At 36.8% G+C, this 22,099-nt stretch overlaps 2 long non-coding RNA genes across 2 annotated transcripts; both read left to right on the top strand.

Moving 5' to 3' along the window:
- Nucleotides 1-12,696: 12,696 nt before the first annotated feature.
- Nucleotides 12,697-13,397, top strand: LOC149132833 (uncharacterized). Its single transcript, XR_016244110.1, has 2 exons — nt 12,697-12,963; nt 13,093-13,397. It is a non-coding gene; the product is annotated as an uncharacterized LOC149132833 (long non-coding RNA).
- A 6,705-nt stretch (nt 13,398-20,102) lies between these two features.
- LOC149132832 (uncharacterized) lies at nt 20,103-20,794 on the top strand. Its single transcript, XR_016244109.1, has 2 exons — nt 20,103-20,360; nt 20,490-20,794. It is a non-coding gene; the product is annotated as an uncharacterized LOC149132832 (long non-coding RNA).
- The last annotated feature ends 1,305 nt before the right edge of the window (nt 20,795-22,099 follow it).

Below are 22,099 nucleotides of genomic sequence, written 5' to 3'. Positions count from 1 at the left end.
CAAAGTAAATGCATAAACTTTAATAGATAGACTAACTTGAACTGTAGATAGGTAACACTAACGCGATCTATGTTGGAAAGTAGTACATAATGAGATGGCCTCAGGAAGGGATATTATAGGAAGACAGACAAATATATCAACATCTCCTGGAAGCCGGCTTAAGATGTAGATGACGCTTGGAGCTCGAGTAAACATTGTGGTCAATCTTAAAAAGACCGCCGTAACAGAGAATTATAGGCTCATAGCATGCCTAAAGGTTATCAAGTAAACGAATAAACATATACAAACGAATAAAAGAATATACACGCAGGAGTGGCTGCGTGGTAAGTAGCTTGCTTACCAATGACATGGTTCTGGGTTCAGTCCCACTGTGTGACAGATTGGGAAAGAATCTTCTGCTATAGCCTCGGGCCGACCAAAACCTTGTCAGGGGATTTTGTAGACGGAAACTGCTGGTGTGTTTATGTCCCCGTGAAATAGCGGTTCGGCAAAATAGAATAAGTACTAGGCTTACAAAGAATAAGTCACGGGGTCGATTTCCTTGATTAAAAAGGTGGTGCTCCAGCATGGCCGCAGTCAAATGACTGAAACAAGTAAAAGAGTATACATGAGTGTGTATGTGTGTGTGTATGTGTGTGTTTCAGAAGAATATTTTAATGTAAGGAAAACAAAGACTATTTATTGCAAAAATCAACATATTTTTATAGAATTTGCGCATGATCTTACATACCCAACGCAAAAGCTAATTAATAAATCCGCCATCAGCTTCGATTACTTCCTCGATACAACTTCTAAAGTGATTAAATACCTTGATCAGTCGATCTTATTCATGTCGGCTATATCGCTCCCAACAGCAGACATCAATGAGTCCTTGCTATTAAGAGCATACTTTCAGCTGTCCCTCTCACAGACGCCTCAGATGTAGTAGTTTGCGAGAGGGGTTAACTCAGAACAGTTAGGAGTTTAAAGGCTTGTGGTAACATGATCGTAACAGCCGACAAGTCCTGGGTCGTACCGGTTGTGTGAGATGGAGTAGAGTCTTGCTGGAAAACGGTGGTGCCTCTCACGCGGACTTTTCTCGATCTAAACCTTGAAAGTTGTCCCCAATGTCTCGATGTAGGCTACCGTATTTATTCTGGGAAAACAGAATTTCTGGGAAAATGAGTATACACGAGATGATACTTATTGATCACGACCTCAAAGACCACCAAAGACGACCACCAAAGACCACTAAAGAATACCTAAGGAGGTCAGTAGGCTTGTTGCAGAGTCATCTATTATTCTTCTTGTTCACTTTCCGATACTGGGGAAAGTTCTCATCTGTGAAAAACTAGGGAATGTCGAGTTCTTCCAGGTGGTTGAGATGTTCAGTAAGTGCTTCGAGCAGATCGCATGGTTTCCCCGGATTTTATTGGACATGAACTGCTCTCATCTGATAAAATAGGACTTTTACCTCCCACCACATGTCTAGAATCGAGGCAAAAGGCTTGAAACATAGGTATGAAAATTAGAATTTTTCAATCAATTCCCCTAATATATACAAGGTGTCCACAAAGTCTGGGTACATGAGGATTCACATATGCTTTAAGAAATTATTATTACTTATATTTAATTGTTTATGCTATGATTTTATTTACACCATGTACCCAGACCTTGTGGACACCCTGTACATTGTATATATTTGAATAGAAATATACTTGGACATAACAATTTTAATTTAAAAAAATACTCCAAACTTTTGGCTTCGAAGCAAGGAAATGATTGGCAATGGTCTTCTTTGCATTTCTCGGAATATTGTTGATCTTCCTTGGACTTGAAATTTCACAATATATGACCGTCAGGATCCAGGACCTATTTTCTTAAACACGAAGGACCTGATGCCATTTAAGAAGTTTGCAATGTCAGAATCTCTGTGCTTGGCGGCGAGAATAGAATGCTTTTTCAATACATAAACCTTGTTCTGTATATATGTGCGACTAGTGAGAGAGTGGCTTTAGGAAAGTAGCTTTGCAATTATACCCCGTTGTATGATCTGTCGTTATAGTTGAGCTAAGGAAGGCTCAATTAAATGATATCACGACGAGTTAGGAATGGTAGCCTAATCTTACTCAGATATATGTACGAATGTATTTATTAGCCCACTAAGGAAGTTTTTAAATTATCATTTTATTACGATGAGGGTGATTTTTAGATGCAAACCAGAGGAGGAAAGACGAGTGTTATGAGGCGCTCCTGGAAGACGGGATAGGTGTTGGTTAGTGTGCAGTACACTTTCCTGTAGAAGTTGGATGTAGGGGTTTTATTGGGACCAGACTGAAACGATGGCTGCTATCAAGAGTTGTCCAACATCTGCAAGCAAACATTAGTCTACAAGAGAGGGCTAGCCATCGGATATGGCTGAAAAGGAATGACGAGACCTGGCTTGAGAGGTGATGATCACAAAATGATTTTTGATTGACTACTAGAGAGGTCACGATCTCAAAATGAATTATTATCAGTCGAAACATTAAGTGGATCCCCACATCAATAAGGGGTCTAGGTGCGTTGTAAAGCCGTCGAGAGAAAGGCCCCGAAACGGTCCACAAACTCTCCTGATGGTTTTCAAGACGTACTGGCATTCGATATGCGGAGTTTTCTACTAAATGTACCTGCATTAACAGGCTGTTTTCAAATCTCTGCAAACTTCAAAAAGAACAGTCATAACTGAATTCCCTCCACACTCAGTTCTATACGTCTTTGTTACATTAATATAATATTCGAATATCACCAAATAACGATACTCATTATTTTATACAGTTGAGGTAACATATAAATGTTTAAGAACACACTCATTCAACATCAAAACCATACATCCTGACACACATATACATACATGCATATAAACTATCTATCTATCTATCTATCTATCTATCTATCTATCTATCTATGTCTCTGTATGTCTGTATGTCTGTCTGACAGCCTGTCTATCAGTCTCCCTGTCTATGCATGCTTGCATGCATGAATATATGCATGTATGTATGTATGTGTGCATATATGTGTGTATGCCTGTATGCATGCCTGTATATATATATATATATATATATATATATATATATATATATATATATATATATATATATATATATATATATATATATATATATATATATATATATATATATATATATACATATATATATTATGTATATTAGTATGCATGTATATGTACATAGACTGTAAAATCGGATTAACACAGTCCTATCCAACTTCAGATTCGTAGGCTCGTAGACTTTCATCTTGATGCCGGAGGAAGTAGATTAATTCTACCGACCTACGTAGATTTAAATGACTTGGAGGTGAGTGAAAATCTTATTAAGTTATATATATATATGGCTCCTGTGAAACGAGCTGAGTGCCCCTTTCTTACGTTTGTTAAATCACCTCAATCACATACATACATAATGCATATTATACTGCATGTATGCATGCATACATCCATCCTGATATATATATATATATATGTGTGTCTGTGTGTGAGCGCCCGTATATATATATATTCATAATATTTATATTATTTAAACATGAAAATACAGTATATGTGAATTTTTGTGTGTGCTTGAACCTGTGCCTGTGTGCACATATATGACGATATTGTATCTCTCTGATTACATATGTGAGTGGGTGTATGTATGTGTTTTAATGCAAGTGTTTTAAACTACTGTCTGTGCCCTATGTGATTTTATTAATTGAAATTCAAACCGTTATTTTGGACGGTTAAATCCCAATAATGACGTCATAATACCGAAGTCAGAAAAACGTGATATTTTTCCGCATTCATTTGCGATACTTTGGCCATTGCTAACAGTTAACTTCTTGTAGGTTACTATTACAATCCATTGATTTGCGTTAATATATTTGCTAATAATTTGTTTGTTTTAATAGATATAACCAAATGTCTAACGTTCTACACCGACCGGGCTTCCTTACGCGACTTCGTAAAGGGGCTCGAAACTTTTTCTCCAGATTATTACCCTGCGTACGACGACCAACACTTGCAGACACTTTTGAAGATGTCTCAGATTTTACTTCATCGTTATCATCGCTATCAGACCTTTCCCCGATGACAACAACAGAAGAAGATTTCCCTAGAAATCTCAATGAATCTGCTATAGCTCATAGACAGGGTGAGTTTTGCTGAAAACAGTTTAAAACTTACAAAGAGTCTTGCATATCTTCTTTACACATATGTATGTATGTATGTATGTATGTATGTATGTGTGTATGTATCTATCTATCTATCTATCTATCTGTTGTGTATATTTTATGAATGTGCTGATGTGTATGAATATAGGCAAGTGTGTAAACATGTTTGCATTCATGTATGTTTATATGTATGCATGTATGTATGTATGCATGCATGTAAGTAGGTATGTAGGAATGTATGTATGCATGTAAGCATGTATGTATATTTGCGTATATGTATGTATGTGTGTATGTGTGTGTGTGTGTATATATATAAATATATATATATATATATATATATATATATATATATGCAGTCACACACATGAGGGTAAGGCTGTGTAAGCTTCCATTGTGTGTGTACGTGTGAGTATTTGGATGTGTGATATAACCACATAGGTGGGACTACATTTGATAAATATAGCAACAAAAATACTCCTCAAAATACATCGGACTCTCCCCCAGAAACATGTGTTTCTTATAATTATTTTTGTGTTGTTTACAGACTTTACCCATCCTGACTTTGACCAATATGAACGTACTTCCTTTGAAGGTAAATATTAATAATTTACGACCTAATTGATTTCTAGTTGAGATTCTAAATTGTGTTATGTGTCTATTTATCTCTTATACTTTTGTGATTCTCTGCGACAGTCTGTTTTTTTTTTATTACCTTTTGTCTATTTGCATTTCCAGATTCATCATCCACATACACCGATCCTTGGGCTGACCTGGTTGACGAACCATCATATTTTGGTAAGTTTCAAATTAATGTAGTTTCTAGTGTTCACTGAATAGTATAACGTGTTACGACTGATTCTCATATATGTGCCAATCTACCTACCCACCTACCTACCTACCGACCAACCTACCTACCTATCCACCTACCTACCTACATACATACATACCTACCTACCTACCTACCTACCTACCTACCTACCTACATAACTTTCTACTTACCTTGGTACATATATATATATATATATATATATATATATATATATATATATATATATATATATATATATATATATATATACTGGTAAATAAATCTTAACAATATGTAGATACATACGTATGTGTAATTCTCAAAATGTATTTCCATGTTTCATTTTATGTATAATATGAAGAGATATTTGTATCAAATAATATATTGATGTTTGCTTTTGTCACCGTATAGATGATGGTAACCAGAACGAAGAGGACCCACCTCGTATTCCAATTATTGTCACCGACATTTACATGCAAGGCAGTTCCAGGATGCATCAGGTCGCACAGATCATCGTTTATTCCGTAAATGGCCATGTGAACATGTCTGTAAACCTGGGGCTACATTAGGTAAGTCATGATTGCATGTTTTGCAGTGTTAAAATACCACAATATAATATTTGATCTGATGTGATCTATACATCGATTAGTTAAATATGCATACAGGTTTGGTATAATTTTTATCTTCATTCTTTACAGATATGCCATACACTTTCACCGACGTGATATTTGAATAGAGATGCTGCCATAACTATACAACACAAAGGACTTGTCCTACGTTCTAACGAACCTGAAAATCCAGCAGCATAGATGAACAGCTAAACGAAAGAACACTATCAGAGTTATCCGGCCCAGGCTGCCAAATATGAAGAACAGCCTGTCCCTTTTTGTTAAAGTTAAAACAATTTTCACAAATAATAAAAAGGGGGAATGCAACTCTCATGGAGAGATGACCGAATGATTGAAAAGTTCTGTACATATTTTTAATAAAAGATTAAACATCATTTTCTTTTTTATATTCATTATATTGGTTTCAAATGATGACAAGAGGCCAGTAGTTTCGGGAGACGAATTAATTCGATTATATCGATCCAGTGCTTAACTGGTACTTGTTTTATCGGCCCTGAAAGGTTGACAATCAGAGACAAATTTGACGGAAACTAAACTCAGAATGTAAAGTGGGACGAAATGCCGGTGAGCATTTTCGCCGGGGTGCAAATGTTAGTAGCAGGAAACGGGTATTCGAAAGGATTGCCATAGTTTCTGCCTTTTTGTACCTTTCGTGAAGTTGCTTGGGAGTACACACACACGCACACACACACACACACACACACACGCACGCACACACGAGCACACACACAGGAGCACAAGCACACACAGAGACACAAACATACATCTATGTATACAATATATTCATAAACATATATATATATATGTGTAAATGCACATCTGTCGATCTATCAACTATCTCTCTCTCTCTCTCTCCCCTCTGCATATATATTCATATATATATATATATATATATATATATATATATATATATATATATATATATACACCCGAGAGTTGTTTGAAACGTCTTTACCCCCCACCACCCCAAAAAATACAACATTTCTGATTAAGGTACAAGACTTCAAGACTCAAAGGCCGTGAAGGCTCAACACTCTTCATACAACCGTCGTATATATATATATATATATATATATATATATATATATATATATATGTATGTATACACAAAGACATATGCATACTTACATAATATAGTTGGCACTTCGTCGCTTACGACGTCGAGGGTTCCACTTGATCCGATCAACGGAACAGCCTGCTCGTGAAATCAACATGCAAGTGGCTGAGTACTCCACAGACACGTTTACCCTTAACGTAGTTCTCGGGGATATTCAGCGTGTCACAGTGTGACAACGGTGACCCTTTGAATTACAGGCACAACAGAAACAGGAAGTAAGAGTGAGAGAAAGTTGTGGTGAAAGAGTACAGCAGGATTCGCCACCATACCCTGCCGGAGCCTCGTGGAGCTTTAGGTGTTTTAGCTCAATAAACACTCACAACGCTCGGTCTGGGAATCGAAACCGCGTTCCTATGTCCGCGAGTCCGCTGCCCTAACCACCGGGCCATAGCGCCTCCACACAAGATAGTGGTACTTACAGTGAAAGAATATTAGAAGTAATTGACACGTTCAGCAGAATCAGCTCCACGCAAGCTAAATCATTTTGGCGATTATAATGCAAAATTCGGATGAGAAAGGTCTCCATGGATTTATGTCTTTGGCAGATATGTGTCAGCTTCTTGTAGCGATAATGCTCTCCATTTTAAAAAAATAAAAGTTAAATAATGTCTACTTTAAACGACAGCACCTTCCCTTTAGCGGAAAGTTGTATAACAGCGTGCTTGCTTCGTCGCTCTAAACACTAGACTCGGAACACATCACTTCAGTTTCTGAGATGCTTAATCAAAGTAAATGCATAAACTTTAATAGATAGACTAACTTGAACTGTAGATAGGTAACACTAACGCGATCTATGTTGGAAAGTAGTACATAATGAGATGGCCTCAGGAAGGGATATTATAGGAAGACAGACAAATATATCAACATCTCGTGGAAGCCGGCTTAAGATGTAGATGACGCTTGGAGCTCGAGTAAACATTGTGGTCAATCTTAAAAAGACCGCCGTAACAGAGAATTATAGGCTCATAGCATGCCTAAAGGTTATCAAGTAAACGAATAAACATATACAAACGAATAAAAGAATATACACGCAGGAGTGGCTGCGTGGTAAGTAGCTTGCTTACCAATGACATGGTTCTGGGTTCAGTCCCACTGTGTGACAGATTGGGAAAGAATCTTCTGCTATAGCCTCGGGCCGACCAAAACCTTGTCAGGGGATTTTGTAGACGGAAACTGCTGGTGTGTTTATGTCCCCGTGAAATAGCGGTTCGGCAAAATAGAATAAGTACTAGGCTTACAAAGAATAAGTCCCGGGGTCGATTTGCTTGATTAAAAAGGTGGTGCTCCAGCATGGCCGCAGTCAAATGACTGAAACAAGTAAAAGAGTATACATGAGTGTGTATGTGTGTGTGTATGTGTGTGTTTCAGAAGAATATTTTAATGTAAGGAAAACAAAGACTATTTATTGCAAAAATCAACATATTTTTATAGAATTTGCGCATGATCTTACATACCCAACGCAAAAGCTAATTAATAAATCCGCCATCAGCTTCGATTACTTCCTCGATACAACTTCTAAAGTGATTAAATACCTTGATCAGTCGATCTTATTCATGTCGGCTATATCGCTCCCAACAGCAGACATCAATGAGTCCTTGCTATTAAGAGCATACTTTCAGCTGTCCCTCTCACAGACGCCTCAGATGTAATAGTTTGCGAGAGGGGTTAACTCAGAACAGTTAGGAGTTTAAAGGCTTGTGGTAACATGATCGTAACAGCCGACAAGTCCTGGGTCGTACCGGTTGTGTGAGAGGGAGTAGAGTCTTGCTGGAAAACGGTGGTGCCTCTCACGCGGACTTTTCTCGATCTAAACCTTGAAAGTTGTCCCCAATGTCTCGATGTAAGCTACCGTATTTATTCTGGGAAAACAGAATTTCTGGGAAAATGAGTATACACGAGATGATACTTATTGATCACGACCTCAAAGACCACCAAAGACGACCACCAAAGACCACTAAAGAATACCTAAGGAGGTCAGTAGGCTTGTTGCAGAGTCATCTATTATTCTTCTTGTTCACTTTCCGATACTGGGGAAAGTTCTCATCTGTGAAAAACTAGGGAATGTCGAGTTCTTCCAGGTGGTTGAGATGTTCAGTAAGTGCTTCGAGCAGATCGCATGGTTTCCCCGGGTTTTATTGGACATGAACTGCTCTCATCTGATAAAATAGGACTTTTACCTCCCACCACATGTCTAGAATCGAGGCAAAAGGCTTGAAACATAGGTATGAAAATTAGAATTTTTCAATCAATTCCCCTAATATATACAAGGTGTCCACAAAGTCTGGGTACATGAGGATTCACATATGCTTTAAGAAATTATTATTACTTATATTTAATTGTTTATGCTATGATTTTATTTACACCATGTACCCAGACCTTGTGGACACCCTGTACATTGTATATATTTGAATAGAAATATACTTGGACATAACAATTTTAATTTAAAAAAATACTCCAAACTTTTGGCTTCGAAGCAAGGAAATGATTGGCAATGGTCTTCTTTGCATTTCTCGGAATATTGTTGATCTTCCTTGGACTTGAAATTTCACAATATATGACCGTCAGGATCCAGGACCTATTTTCTTAAACACGAAGGACCTGATGCCATTTAAGAAGTTTGCAATGTCAGAATCTCTGTGCTTGGCGGCGAGAATAGAATGCTTTTTCAATACATAAACCTTGTTCTGTATATATGTGCGACTAGTGAGAGAGTGGCTTTAGGAAAGTAGCTTTGCAATTATACCCCGTTGTATGATCTGTCGTTATAGTTGAGCTAAGGAAGGCTCAATTAAATGATATCACGACGAGTTAGGAATGGTAGCCTAATCTTACTCAGATATATGTACGAATGTATTTATTAGCCCACTAAGGAAGTTTTTAAATTATCATTTTATTACGATGAGGGTGATTTTTAGATGCAAACCAGAGGAGGAAAGACGAGTGTTATGAGGCGCTCCTGGAAGACGGGATAGGTGTTGGTTAGTGTGCAGTACACTTTCCTGTAGAAGTTGGATGTAGGGGTTTTATTGGGACCAGACTGAAACGATGGCTGCTATCAAGAGTTGTCCAACATCTGCAAGCAAACATTAGTCTACAAGAGAGGGCTAGCCATCGGATATGGCTGAAAAGGAATGACGAGACCTGGCTTGAGAGGTGATGATCACAAAATGATTTTTGATTGACTACTAGAGAGGTCACGATCTCAAAATGAATTATTATCAGTCGAAACATTAAGTGGATCCCCACATCAATAAGGGGTCTAGGTGCGTTGTAAAGCCGTCGAGAGAAAGGCCCCGAAACGGTCCACAAACTCTCCTGATGGTTTTCAAGACGTACTGGCATTCGATATGCGGAGTTTTCTACTAAATGTACCTGCATTAACAGGCTGTTTTCAAATCTCTGCAAACTTCAAAAAGAACACGTCATAACTGAATTCCCTCCACACTCAGTTCTAGTCGTCTTTGTTACATTAATATAATATTCGAATATCACCATATAACAATACTCATTATTTTATACAGTTGAGGTAACATATAAATGTTTAAGAACACACTCATTCAACATCAAAACCATACATCCTGACACACATATACATACATGCATATAAACTATCTATCTATCTATCTATCTATCTATCTATTTATCTATGTCTCTGTATGTCTGTATGCCTGTCTATCAGTCTCCCTGTCTATGCATGCTTGCATGCATGAATATATGCATGTATGTATGTATGTGTGCATATATGTGTGTATGCCTGTATGCATGCCTGTATATATATATATATATATATACATATATATATATATATATTATGTATATTAGTATGCATGTATATGTACATAGACTGTAAAATCGGATTAACACAGTCCTATCCAACTTCAGATTCGTAGGCTCGTAGACTTTCATCTTGATGCCGAGGAAGTAGATTAATTCTACCGACCTACGTAGATTTAAATGACTTGGAGGTGAGTGAAAATCTTATTAAGTTATATATATATATGGCTCCTGTGAAACGAGCTGAGTGCCCCTTTCTTACGTTTGTTAAATCACCTCAATCACATACATACATAATGCATATTATAATGCATGTATGCATGCATACATCCATCCTGATATATATATATATATATAAGTGTGTGTGTGTGTGTGCGCGCGCTCATATATATATATTCATAATATTTATATTTTTTAAACATGAAAATACAGTATATGTGAATTTTTGTGTGTGCTTGAACCTGTGCCTGTGTGCACATATATGACGATATTGTATCTCTCTGATTACATATGTCTGTGGGTGTATGTATGTGTTTTAATGCAAGTGTTTTAAACTACTGTCTGTGCCCTATGTGATTTTATTAATTGAAATTCAAACCGTTATTTTGATCGGTTAAATCCCAATAATGACGTCATAATACCGAAGTCAGAAAAACGTGATATTTTTCCGCATTCATTTGCGATACTTTGGCCATTGCTAACAGTTAACTTCTTGTAGGTTACTATTACAATCCATTGATTTGCGTTAATATATTTGCTAATAATTTGTTTGTTTTAATAGATATAACCAAATGTCTAACGTTCTACACCGACCGGGCTTCCTTACGCGACTTCGTAAAGGGGCTCGAAACTTTTTCTCCAGATTATTACCCTGCGTACGACGACCAACACTTGCAGACACTTTTGAAGATGTCTCAGATTTTACTTCATCGTTATCATCGCTATCAGACCTTTCCCCGATGACAACAACAGAAGAAGATTTCCCTAGAAATCTCAATGAATCTGCTATAGCTCATAGACAGGGTGAGTTTTGCTGAAAACAGTTTAAAACTTACAAAGAGTCTTGCATATCTTCTTTACACATATGTATGTATGTATGTATGTATGTATGTATGTGTGTATGTATCTATCTATCTATCTATCTATCTATCTGTTGTGTATATTTTATGAATGTGCTGATGTGTATGAATATAGGCAAGTGTGTAAACATGTTTGCATTCATGTATGTTTATATGTATGCATGTATGTATGTATGCATGCATGTAAGTAGGTATGTAGGAATGTATGTATGCATGTAAGCATGTATGTATATTTGCGTATATGTATGTATGTGTGTATGTGTGTGTGTGTGTATATATATATATATATATATACATATATATGCAGTCACACACATGAGGGTAAGGCTGTGTAAGCTTCCATTGTGTGTGTACGTGTGAGTATTTGGATGTGTGATATAACCACATAGGTGGGACTACATTTGATAAATATAGCAACAAAAATACTCCTCAAAATACATCGGACTCTCCCCCAGAAACATGTGTTTCTTATAATTATTTTTGTGTTGTTTACAGACTTTACCCATCCTGACTTTGACCAATATGAACGTACTTCCTTTGAAGGTAAATATTAATAATTTACGACCTAATTGATTTCTAGTTGAGATTGTAAATTGTGTTATGTGTCTATTTATCTCTTATACTTTTGTGATTCTCTGCGACAGTCTGTTTTTTTTTTATTACCTTTTGTCTATTTGCATTTCCAGATTCATCATCCACATACACCGATCCTTGGGATGACCTGGTTGACGAACCATCATATTTTGGTAAGTTTCAAATTAATGTAGTTTCTAGTGTTCACTGAATAGTATAACGTGTTACGACTGATTCTCATATATGTGCCAATCTACCTACCCACCTACCTACCTACCGACCAACCTACCTACCTATCCACCTACCTACCTACATACATACATACCTACCTACCTACCTACCTACCTACATAACTTTCTACTTACCTTGGTATATATATATACATATATATATATATATATATATATATATATATATATATATATATATATATATATATATATATATATATATATATATATATATATATATATATATATATATATATATATATATATATATACTGGTAAATAAATCTTAACAATATGTAGATACATACGTATGTGTAATTCTCAAAATGTATTTCCATGTTTCATTTTATGTATAATATGAAGAGATATTTGTATCAAATAATATATTGATGTTTGCTTTTGTCACCGTATAGATGATGGTAACCAGAACGAAGAGGACCCACCTCGTATTCCAATTATTGTCACCGACATTTACATGCAAGGCAGTTCCAGGATGCATCAGGTCGCACAGATCATCGTTTATTCCGTAAATGGTCATGTGAACATGTCTGTAAACCTGGGACTACATTAGGTAAGTCATGATTGCATGTTTTGCAGTGTTAAAATACCACAATATAATATTTGATCTGATGTGATCTATACATCGATTAGTTAAATATGCATACAGGTTTGGTATAATTTTTATCTTCATTCTTTACAGATATGCCATACACTTTCACCGACGTGATATTTGAATAGAGATGCTGCCATAACTATACAACACAAAGGACTTGTCCTACGTTCTAACGAACCTGAAAATCCAGCAGCATAGATGAACAGCTAAACGAAAGAACACTATCAGAGTTATCCGGCCCAGGCTGCCAAATATGAAGAACAGCCTGTCCCTTTTTGTTAAAGTTAAAACAATTTTCACAAATAATAAAAAGGGGGAATGCAACTCTCATGGAGAGATGACCGAATGATTGAAAAGTTCTGTACATATTTTTAATAAAAGATTAAACATCATTTTCTTTTTTATATTCATTAATATTGGTTTCAAATGATGACAAGAGGCCAGTAGTTTTGGGAGACGAATTAATTCGATTATATCGATCCAGTGCTTAACTGGTACTTGTTTTATCGGCCCTGAAAGGTTGACAATCAGAGACAAATTTGACGGAAACTAAACTCAGAATGTAAACTGGGACGAAATGCCGCTGAGCATTTTCGCCGGGGTGCAAATGTTAGTAGCAGGAAACGGGTATTCGAAAGGATTGCCATAGTTTCTGCCTTTTTGTACCTTTCGTGAAGTTGCTTGGGAGTACACACACACGCACACACACACACACACACACACACGCACGCACACACGAGCACACACACAGGAGCACAAGCACACACAGAGACACAAACATACATCTATGTATACAATATATTCATAAACATATATATATATATATATGTATATATGTGTAAATGCACATCTGTCGATCTATCAACTATCTCTCTCTCTCTCTCTCCCCTCTGCATATATATTCATATATATATATATATATATATATATATATATATATATATATATACACACCCGAGAGTTGTTTGAAACGTCTTTACCCCCCACCATCCCAAAAAATACAACATTTCTGATTAAGGTACAAGACTTCAAGACTCAAAGGCCGTGAAGGCTCAACACTCTTCATACAACCGTCGTATATATATATATATATATATATATATATATATATATATATATATATATATATATATGTATGTATACACAAAGACATATGCATACTTACATAATATAGTTGGCACTTCGTCGCTTACGACGTCGAGGGTTCCACTTGATCCGATCAACGGAACAGCCTGCTCGTGAAATCAACATGCAAGTGGCTGAGTACTCCACAGACACGTTTACCCTTAACGTAGTTCTCGGGGATATTCAGCGTGTCACAGTGTGACAAGGCTGACCCTTTGAATTACAGGCACAACAGAAACAGGAAGTAAGAGTGAGAGAAAGTTGTGGTGAAAGAGTACAGCAGGATTCGCCACCATACCCTGCCGGAGCCTCGTGGAGCTTTAGGTGTTTTAGCTCAATAAACACTCACAACGCTCGGTCTGGGAATCGAAGCCGCGTTCCTATGTCCGCGAGTCCGCTGCCCTAACCACCGGGCCATAGCGCCTCCAGACAAGATAGTGGTACTTACAGTGAAAGAATATTAGAAGTAATTGACACGTTCAGCAGAATCAGCTCCACGCAAGCTAAATCATTTTGGCGATTATAATGCAAAATTCGGATGAGAAAGGTCTCCATGGATTTATGTCTTTGGCAGATATGTGTCAGCTTCTTGTAGCGATAATGCTCTCCATTTTAAAAAAATAAAAGTTAAATAATGTCTACTTTAAACGACAGCACCTTCACTTTAGCGGAAAGTTGTATAACAGCGTGCTTGCATCGTCGCTCTAAACACTAGACTCGGAACACATCACTTCAGTTTCTGAGATGCTTAATCAAAGTAAATGCATAAACTTTAATAGATAGACTAACTTGAACTGTAGATAGGTAACACTAACGCGATCTATGTTGGAAAGTAGTACATAATGAGATGGCCTCAGGAAGGGATATTATAGGAAAACAGACAAATATATCAACATCTCGTGGAAGCCGGCTTAAGATGTAGATGACGCTTGGAGCTCGAGTAAACATTGTGGTCAATCTTAAAAGGACCGCCGTAACAGAGAATTATAGGCTCATAGCATGTCTAAAGGTTATCAAGTAAACGAATAAACATATACAAACGAATAAAAGAATATACACGCAGGAGTGGCTGCGTGGTAAGTAGCTTGCTTACCAATGACATGGTTCTGGGTTCAGTCCCACTGTGTGACAGATTGGGAAAGAATCTTCTGCTATAGCCTCGGGCCGACCAAAACCTTGTCTGGGGATTTTGTAGACGGAAACTGCTGGTGTGTTTATGTCCCCGTGAAATAGCGGTTCGGCAAAATAGAATAAGTACTAGGCTTACAAAGAATAAGTCCCGGGGTCGATTTGCTTGATTAAAAAGGTGGTGCTCCAGCATGGCCGCAGTCAAATGACTGAAACAAGTAAAAGAGTATACATGAGTGTGTATGTGTGTGTGTATGTGTGTGTTTCAGAAGAATATTTTAATGTAAGGAAAACAAAGACTATTTATTGCAAAAATCAACATATTTTTATAGAATTTGCGCATGATCTGACATACCCAACGCAAAAGCTAATTAATAAATCCGCCATCAGCTTCGATTACTTCCTCGATACAACTTCTAAAGTGATTAAATACCTTGATCAGTCGATCTTATTCATGTCGGCTATATCGCTCCCAACAGCAGACATCAATGAGTCCTTGCTATTAAGAGCATACTTTCAGCTGTCCCTCTCACAGACGCCTCAGATGTAGTAGTTTGCGAGAGGGGTTAACTCAGAACAGTTAGGAGTTTAAAGGCTTGTGGTAACATGATCGTAACAGCCGACAAGTCCTGGGTCGTACCGGTTGTGTGAGAGGGAGTAGAGTCTTGCTGGAAAACGGTGGTGCCTCTCACGCGGACTTTTCTCGATCTAAACCTTGAAAGTTGTCCCCAATGTCTCGATGTAGGCTACCGTATTTATTCTGGGAAAACAGAATTTCTGGGAAAATGAGTATACACGAGATGATACTTATTGATCACGACCTCAAAGACCACCAAAGACGACCACCAAAGACCACTAAAGAATACCTAAGGAGGTCAGTAGGCTTGTTGCAGAGTCATCTATTATTCTTCTTGTTCACTTTCCGATACTGGGGAAAGTTCTCATCTGTGAAAAACTAGGGAATGTCGAGTTCTTCCAGGTGGTTGAGATGTTCAGTAAGTGCTTCGAGCAGATCGCATGGTTTCCCCGGGTTTTATTGGACATGAACTGCTCTCATCTGATAAAATAGGACTTTTACCTCCCACCACATGTCTAGAATCGAGGCAAAAGGCTTGAAACATAGGTATGAAAATTAGAATTTTTCAATCAATTCCCCTAATATATACAAGGTGTCCACAAAGTCTGGGTACATGAGGATTCACATATGCTTTAAGAAATTATTATTACTTATATTTAATTGTTTATGCTATGATTTTATTTACACCATGTACCCAGACCTTGTGGACACCCTGTACATTGTATATATTTGAATAGAAATATACTTGGACATAACAATTTTAATTTTAAAAAATACTCCAAACTTTTGGCTTCGAAGCAAGGAAATGATTGGCAATGGTCTTCTTTGCATTTCTCGGAATATTGTTGATCTTCCTTGGACTTGAAATTTCACAATATATGACCGTCAGGATCCAGGACCTATTTTCTTAAACACGAAGGACCTGATGCCATTTAAGAAGTTTGCAATGTCAGAATCTCTGTGCTTGGCGGCGAGAATAGAATGCTTTTTCAATACATAAACCTTGTTCTGTATATATGTGCGACTAGTGAGAGAGTGGCTTTAGGAAAGTAGCTTTGCAATTATACCCCGTTGTATGATCTGTCGTTATAGTTGAGCTAAGGAAGGCTCAATTAAATGATATCACGACGAGTTAGGAATGGTAGCCTAATCTTACTCAGATATATGTACGAATGTATTTATTAGCCCACTAAGGAAGTTTTTAAATTATCATTTTATTACGATGAGGGTGATTTTTAGATGCAAACCAGAGGAGGAAAGACGAGTGTTATGAGGCGCTACTGGAAGACGGGATAGGTGTTGGTTAGTGTGCAGTACACTTTCCTGTAGAAGTTGGATGTAGGGGTTTTATTGGGACCAGACTGAAACGATGGCTGCTATCAAGAGTTGTCCAACATCTGCAAGCAAACATTAGTCTACAAGAGAGGGCTAGCCATCGGATATGGCTGAAAAGGAATGACGAGACCTGGCTTGAGAGGTGATGATCACAAAATGATTTTTGATTGACTACTAGAGAGGTCACGATCTCAAAATGAATTATTATCAGTCGAAACATTAAGTGGATCCCCACATCAATAAGGGGTCTAGGTGCGTTGTAAAGCCGTCGAGAGAAAGGCCCCAAAACGGTCCACAAACTCTCCTGATGGTTTTCAAGACGTACTGGCATTCGATATGTTGAGTTTTCTACTAAATGTACCTGCATTAACAGGCTGTTTTCAAATCTCTGCAAACTTCAAAAAGAACACGTCATAACTGAATTCCCTCCACACTCAGTTCTAGTCGTCTTTGTTACATTAATATAATATTCGAATATCACCAAATAACAATACTCATTATTTTATACAGTTGAGGTAACATATAAATGTTTAAGAACACACTCATTCAACATCAAAACCATACATCCTGACACACATATACATACAGGCATATAAACTATCTATCTATCTATCTATCTATCTATCTATCTATCTATCTATCTATCTTTTTATCTATGTCTCTGTATGTCTGTATGTCTGTCTGCAGCCTGTCTATCAGTCTCCCTGTCTATGCATGCTTGCATGCATGAATATATGCATGTATGTATGTATCTGTGCATATATGTGTGTATGCCTGTATGCATGCCTGTATATATATATATATATATATATATATATATATATATATATATATATATATATATATATATATATATATATTATGTATATTAGTATGCATGTATATGTACATAGACTGTAAAATCGGATTAACACAGTCCTATCCAACTTCAGATTCGTAGGCTCGTAGACTTTCATCTTGATGCTGGAGGAAGTAGATTAATTCTACCGACCTACGTAGATTTAAATGACTTGGAGGTGAGTGAAAATCTTATTAAGTTATATATATATATGGCTCCTGTGAAACGAGCTGAGTGCCCCTTTCTTACGTTTGTTAAATCACCTCAATCACATACATACATAATGCATATTATAATGCATGTATGCATGCATACATCCATCCTGATATATATATATATATATGTGTGTGTGTGTGAGCGCCCGTATACATATATATTCATAATATTTATATTATTTAAACATGAAAATACAGTATATGTGAATTTTTGTGTTTGCTTGAACCTTTGCCTGTGTGCACATATATGACGATATTGTATCTCTCTGATTACATATGTGGGTGGGTGTATGTATGTGTCTTAATGCAAGTGTTTTGAACTACTGTCTGTGCCCTATGTGATTTTATTAATTGAAATTCAAACCGTTATTTTGATCGGTTAAATCCCAATAATGACGTCATAATACCGAAGTCAGAAAAACGTGATATTTTTCCGCATTCATTTGCGATACTTTGGCCATTGCTAACAGTTAACTTCTTGTAGGTTACTATTACAATCCATAGATTTGCGTTAATATATTTGCTAATAATTTGTTTGTTTTAATAGATATAACCAAATGTCTAACGTTCTACACCGACCGGGCTTCCTTACGCGACTTCGTAAAGGGGCTCGAAACTTTTTCTCCAGATTATTACCCTGCGTACGACGACCAACACTTGCAGACACTTTTGAAGATGTCTCAGATTTTACTTCATCGTTATCATCGCTATCAGACCTTTCCCCGATGACAACAACAGAAGAAGATTTCCCTAGAAATCTCAATGAATCTGCTATAGCTCATAGACAGGGTGAGTTTTGCTGAAAACAGTTTAAAACTTACAAAGAGTCTTGCATATCTTCTTTACACATATGTATGTATGTATGTATGTATGTATGTATGTATGTATGTATGTATGTGTGTATGTATCTATCTATCTATCTATCTATCTATCTATCTGTTGTGTATATTTTATGAATGTGCTGATGTGTATGAATATAGGCAAGTGTGTAAACATGTTTGCATTCATGTATGTTTATATGTATGCATGTATGTATGTATGCATGCATGTAAGTAGGTATGTAGGAATGTATGTATGCATGAAAGCATGTATGTATATTTGCGTATATGTATGTATGTGTGTATGTGTGTGTGTGTATATATATATATATATATATATATGCAGTCACACATGAGGGTAAGTCTGTGTAAGCTTCCATTGTGTGTGTATGTGTGAGTATTTGGATGTGTGATATAACCACATAGGTGGGACTACATTTGATAAATATAGCAACAAAAATACTCCTCAAAATACATCGGACTCTCCCCCAGAAACATGTGTTTCTTATAATTATTTTTGTGTTGTTTACAGATTTTACCTATCCTGACTTTGACCAATATGAACGTACTTCCTTTGAAGGTAAATATTAATAATTTACGACCTAATTGATTTCTAGTTGACATTGTAAATTGTGTTATGTGTCTATTTATCTCTTATACTTTTGTGATTCTCTGCGACAGTCTGTTTTTTTTTTATTACCTTTTGTCTATTTGCATTTCCAGATTCATCATCCACATACACCGATCCTTGGGCTGACCTGGTTGACGAACCATCATATTTTGGTAAGTTTCAAATTAATGTAGTTTCTAGTGTTCACTGAATAGTATAACGTGTTACGACTGATTCTCATATATGTGCCAATCTACCTACCCACCTACCTACCTATCCACCTACCTACCTACATACATACCTACCTACCTACCTACCTACCTACCTACCTACCTACATAACTTTTTACTTACCTTGGTATATATATATATATATATATATATATATATATATATATATACATATATATACTGGTAAATAAATCTTAACAATATGTAGATACATACGTATGTGTAATTCTCAAAATGTATTTCCATGTTTCATTTTATGTATAATATGAAGAGATATTTGTATCAAATAATATATTGATGTTTGCTTTTGTCACCGTATAGATGATGGTAACCAGAAGGAAGAGGACCCACCTCGTATTCCAATTATTGTCACCGACATTTACATGCAAGGCAGTTCCAGGATGCATCAGGTCGCACAGATCATCGTTTATTCCGTAAATGGTCATGTGAACATGTCTGTAAACCTGGGGCTACATTAGGTAAGTCATGATTGCATGTTTTGCAGTGTTAAAATACCACAATATAATATTTGATCTGATGTGATCTATTCATCGATTAGTTAAATATGCATACATGTTTGGTATAATTTTTATCTTCATTCTTTACAGATATGCCATACACTTTCACCGACGTGATATTTGAATAGAGATGCTGCCATAACTATACAACACAAAGGACTTGTCCTACGTTCTAACAAACCTGAAAATCCAGCAGCATAGATGAACAGCTAAACGAAAGAACACTATCAGAGTTATCCGGCCCAGGCTGCCAAATATGAAGAACAGCCTGTCCCTTTTTGTTAAAGTTAAAACAATTTTCACAAATAATAAAAAGGGGGAATGCAACTCTCATGGAGAGATGACCGAATGATTGAAAAGTTCTGTACATATTTTTAATAAAAGATTAAACATCATTTTCTTTTTTATATTCATTAATATTGGTTTCAAATGATGACAAGAGGCCAGTAGTTTTGGGAGACGAATTAATTCGATTATATCGATCCAGTGCTTAACTGGTACTTGTTTTATCGGCCCTGAAAGGTTGACAATCAGAGACAAATTTGACGGAAACTAAACTCAGAATGTAAACTGGGACGAAATGCCGCTGAGCATTTTCGCCGGGGTGCAAATGTTAGTAGCAGGAAACGGGTATTCGAAAGGATTGCCATAGTTTCTGCCTTTTTGTACCTTTCGTGAAGTTGCTTGGGAGTACACACATACGCACACACACACACACACACACACACGCACGCACACACGAGCACACACACAGGAGCACAAGCACACACAGAGACACAAACATACATCTATGTATACAATATATTCATAAACATATATATATATATATATGTATATATGTGTAAATGCACATCTGTCGATCTATCAACTATCTCTCTCTCTCTCTCTCCCCTCTGCATATATATTCATATATATATATATATATATATATATATATATATATATATATACACACCCGAGAGTTGTTTGAAACTTCTTTACCCCCCACCACCCCAAAAAATACAACATTTCTGATTAAGGTACAAGACTTCAAGACTCAAAGGCCGTGAAGGCTCAACACTCTTCATACAACCGTCGTATATATATATATATATATATATATATATATATATATATATATATATATATATATATATATATATATGTATGTATACACAAAGACATATGCATACTTACATAATATAGTTGGCACTTCGTCGCTTACGACGTCGAGGGTTCCACTTGATCCGATCAACGGAACAGCCTGCTCGTGAAATCAACATGCAAGTGGCTGAGTACTCCACAGACACGTTTACCCTTAACGTAGTTCTCGGGGATATTCAGCGTGTCACAGTGTGACAAGGCTGACCCTTTGAATTACAGGCACAACAGAAACAGGAAGTAAGAGTGAGAGAAAGTTGTGGTGAAAGAGTACAGCAGGATTCGCCACCATACCCTGCCGGAGCCTCGTGGAGCTTTAGGTGTTTTAGCTCAATAAACACTCACAACGCTCGGTCTGGGAATCGAAGCCGCGTTCCTATGTCCGCGAGTCCGCTGCCCTAACCACCGGGCCATAGCGCCTCCAGACAAGATAGTGGTACTTACAGTGAAAGAATATTAGAAGTAATTGACACGTTCAGCAGAATCAGCTCCACGCAAGCTAAATCATTTTGGCGATTATAATGCAAAATTCGGATGAGAAAGGTCTCCATGGATTTATG

The sequence above is a fragment of the Octopus bimaculoides genome, chromosome 13, assembly GCF_046866305.1.
Source record: "Octopus bimaculoides isolate indiv1 chromosome 13, ASM4686630v1, whole genome shotgun sequence".
Classification (NCBI taxonomy): Eukaryota; Metazoa; Mollusca; class Cephalopoda; order Octopoda; family Octopodidae; genus Octopus; species Octopus bimaculoides.
Note: the sequence above shows the minus strand (reverse complement) of the source record. Positions and strands in the feature narration are given on the sequence as shown.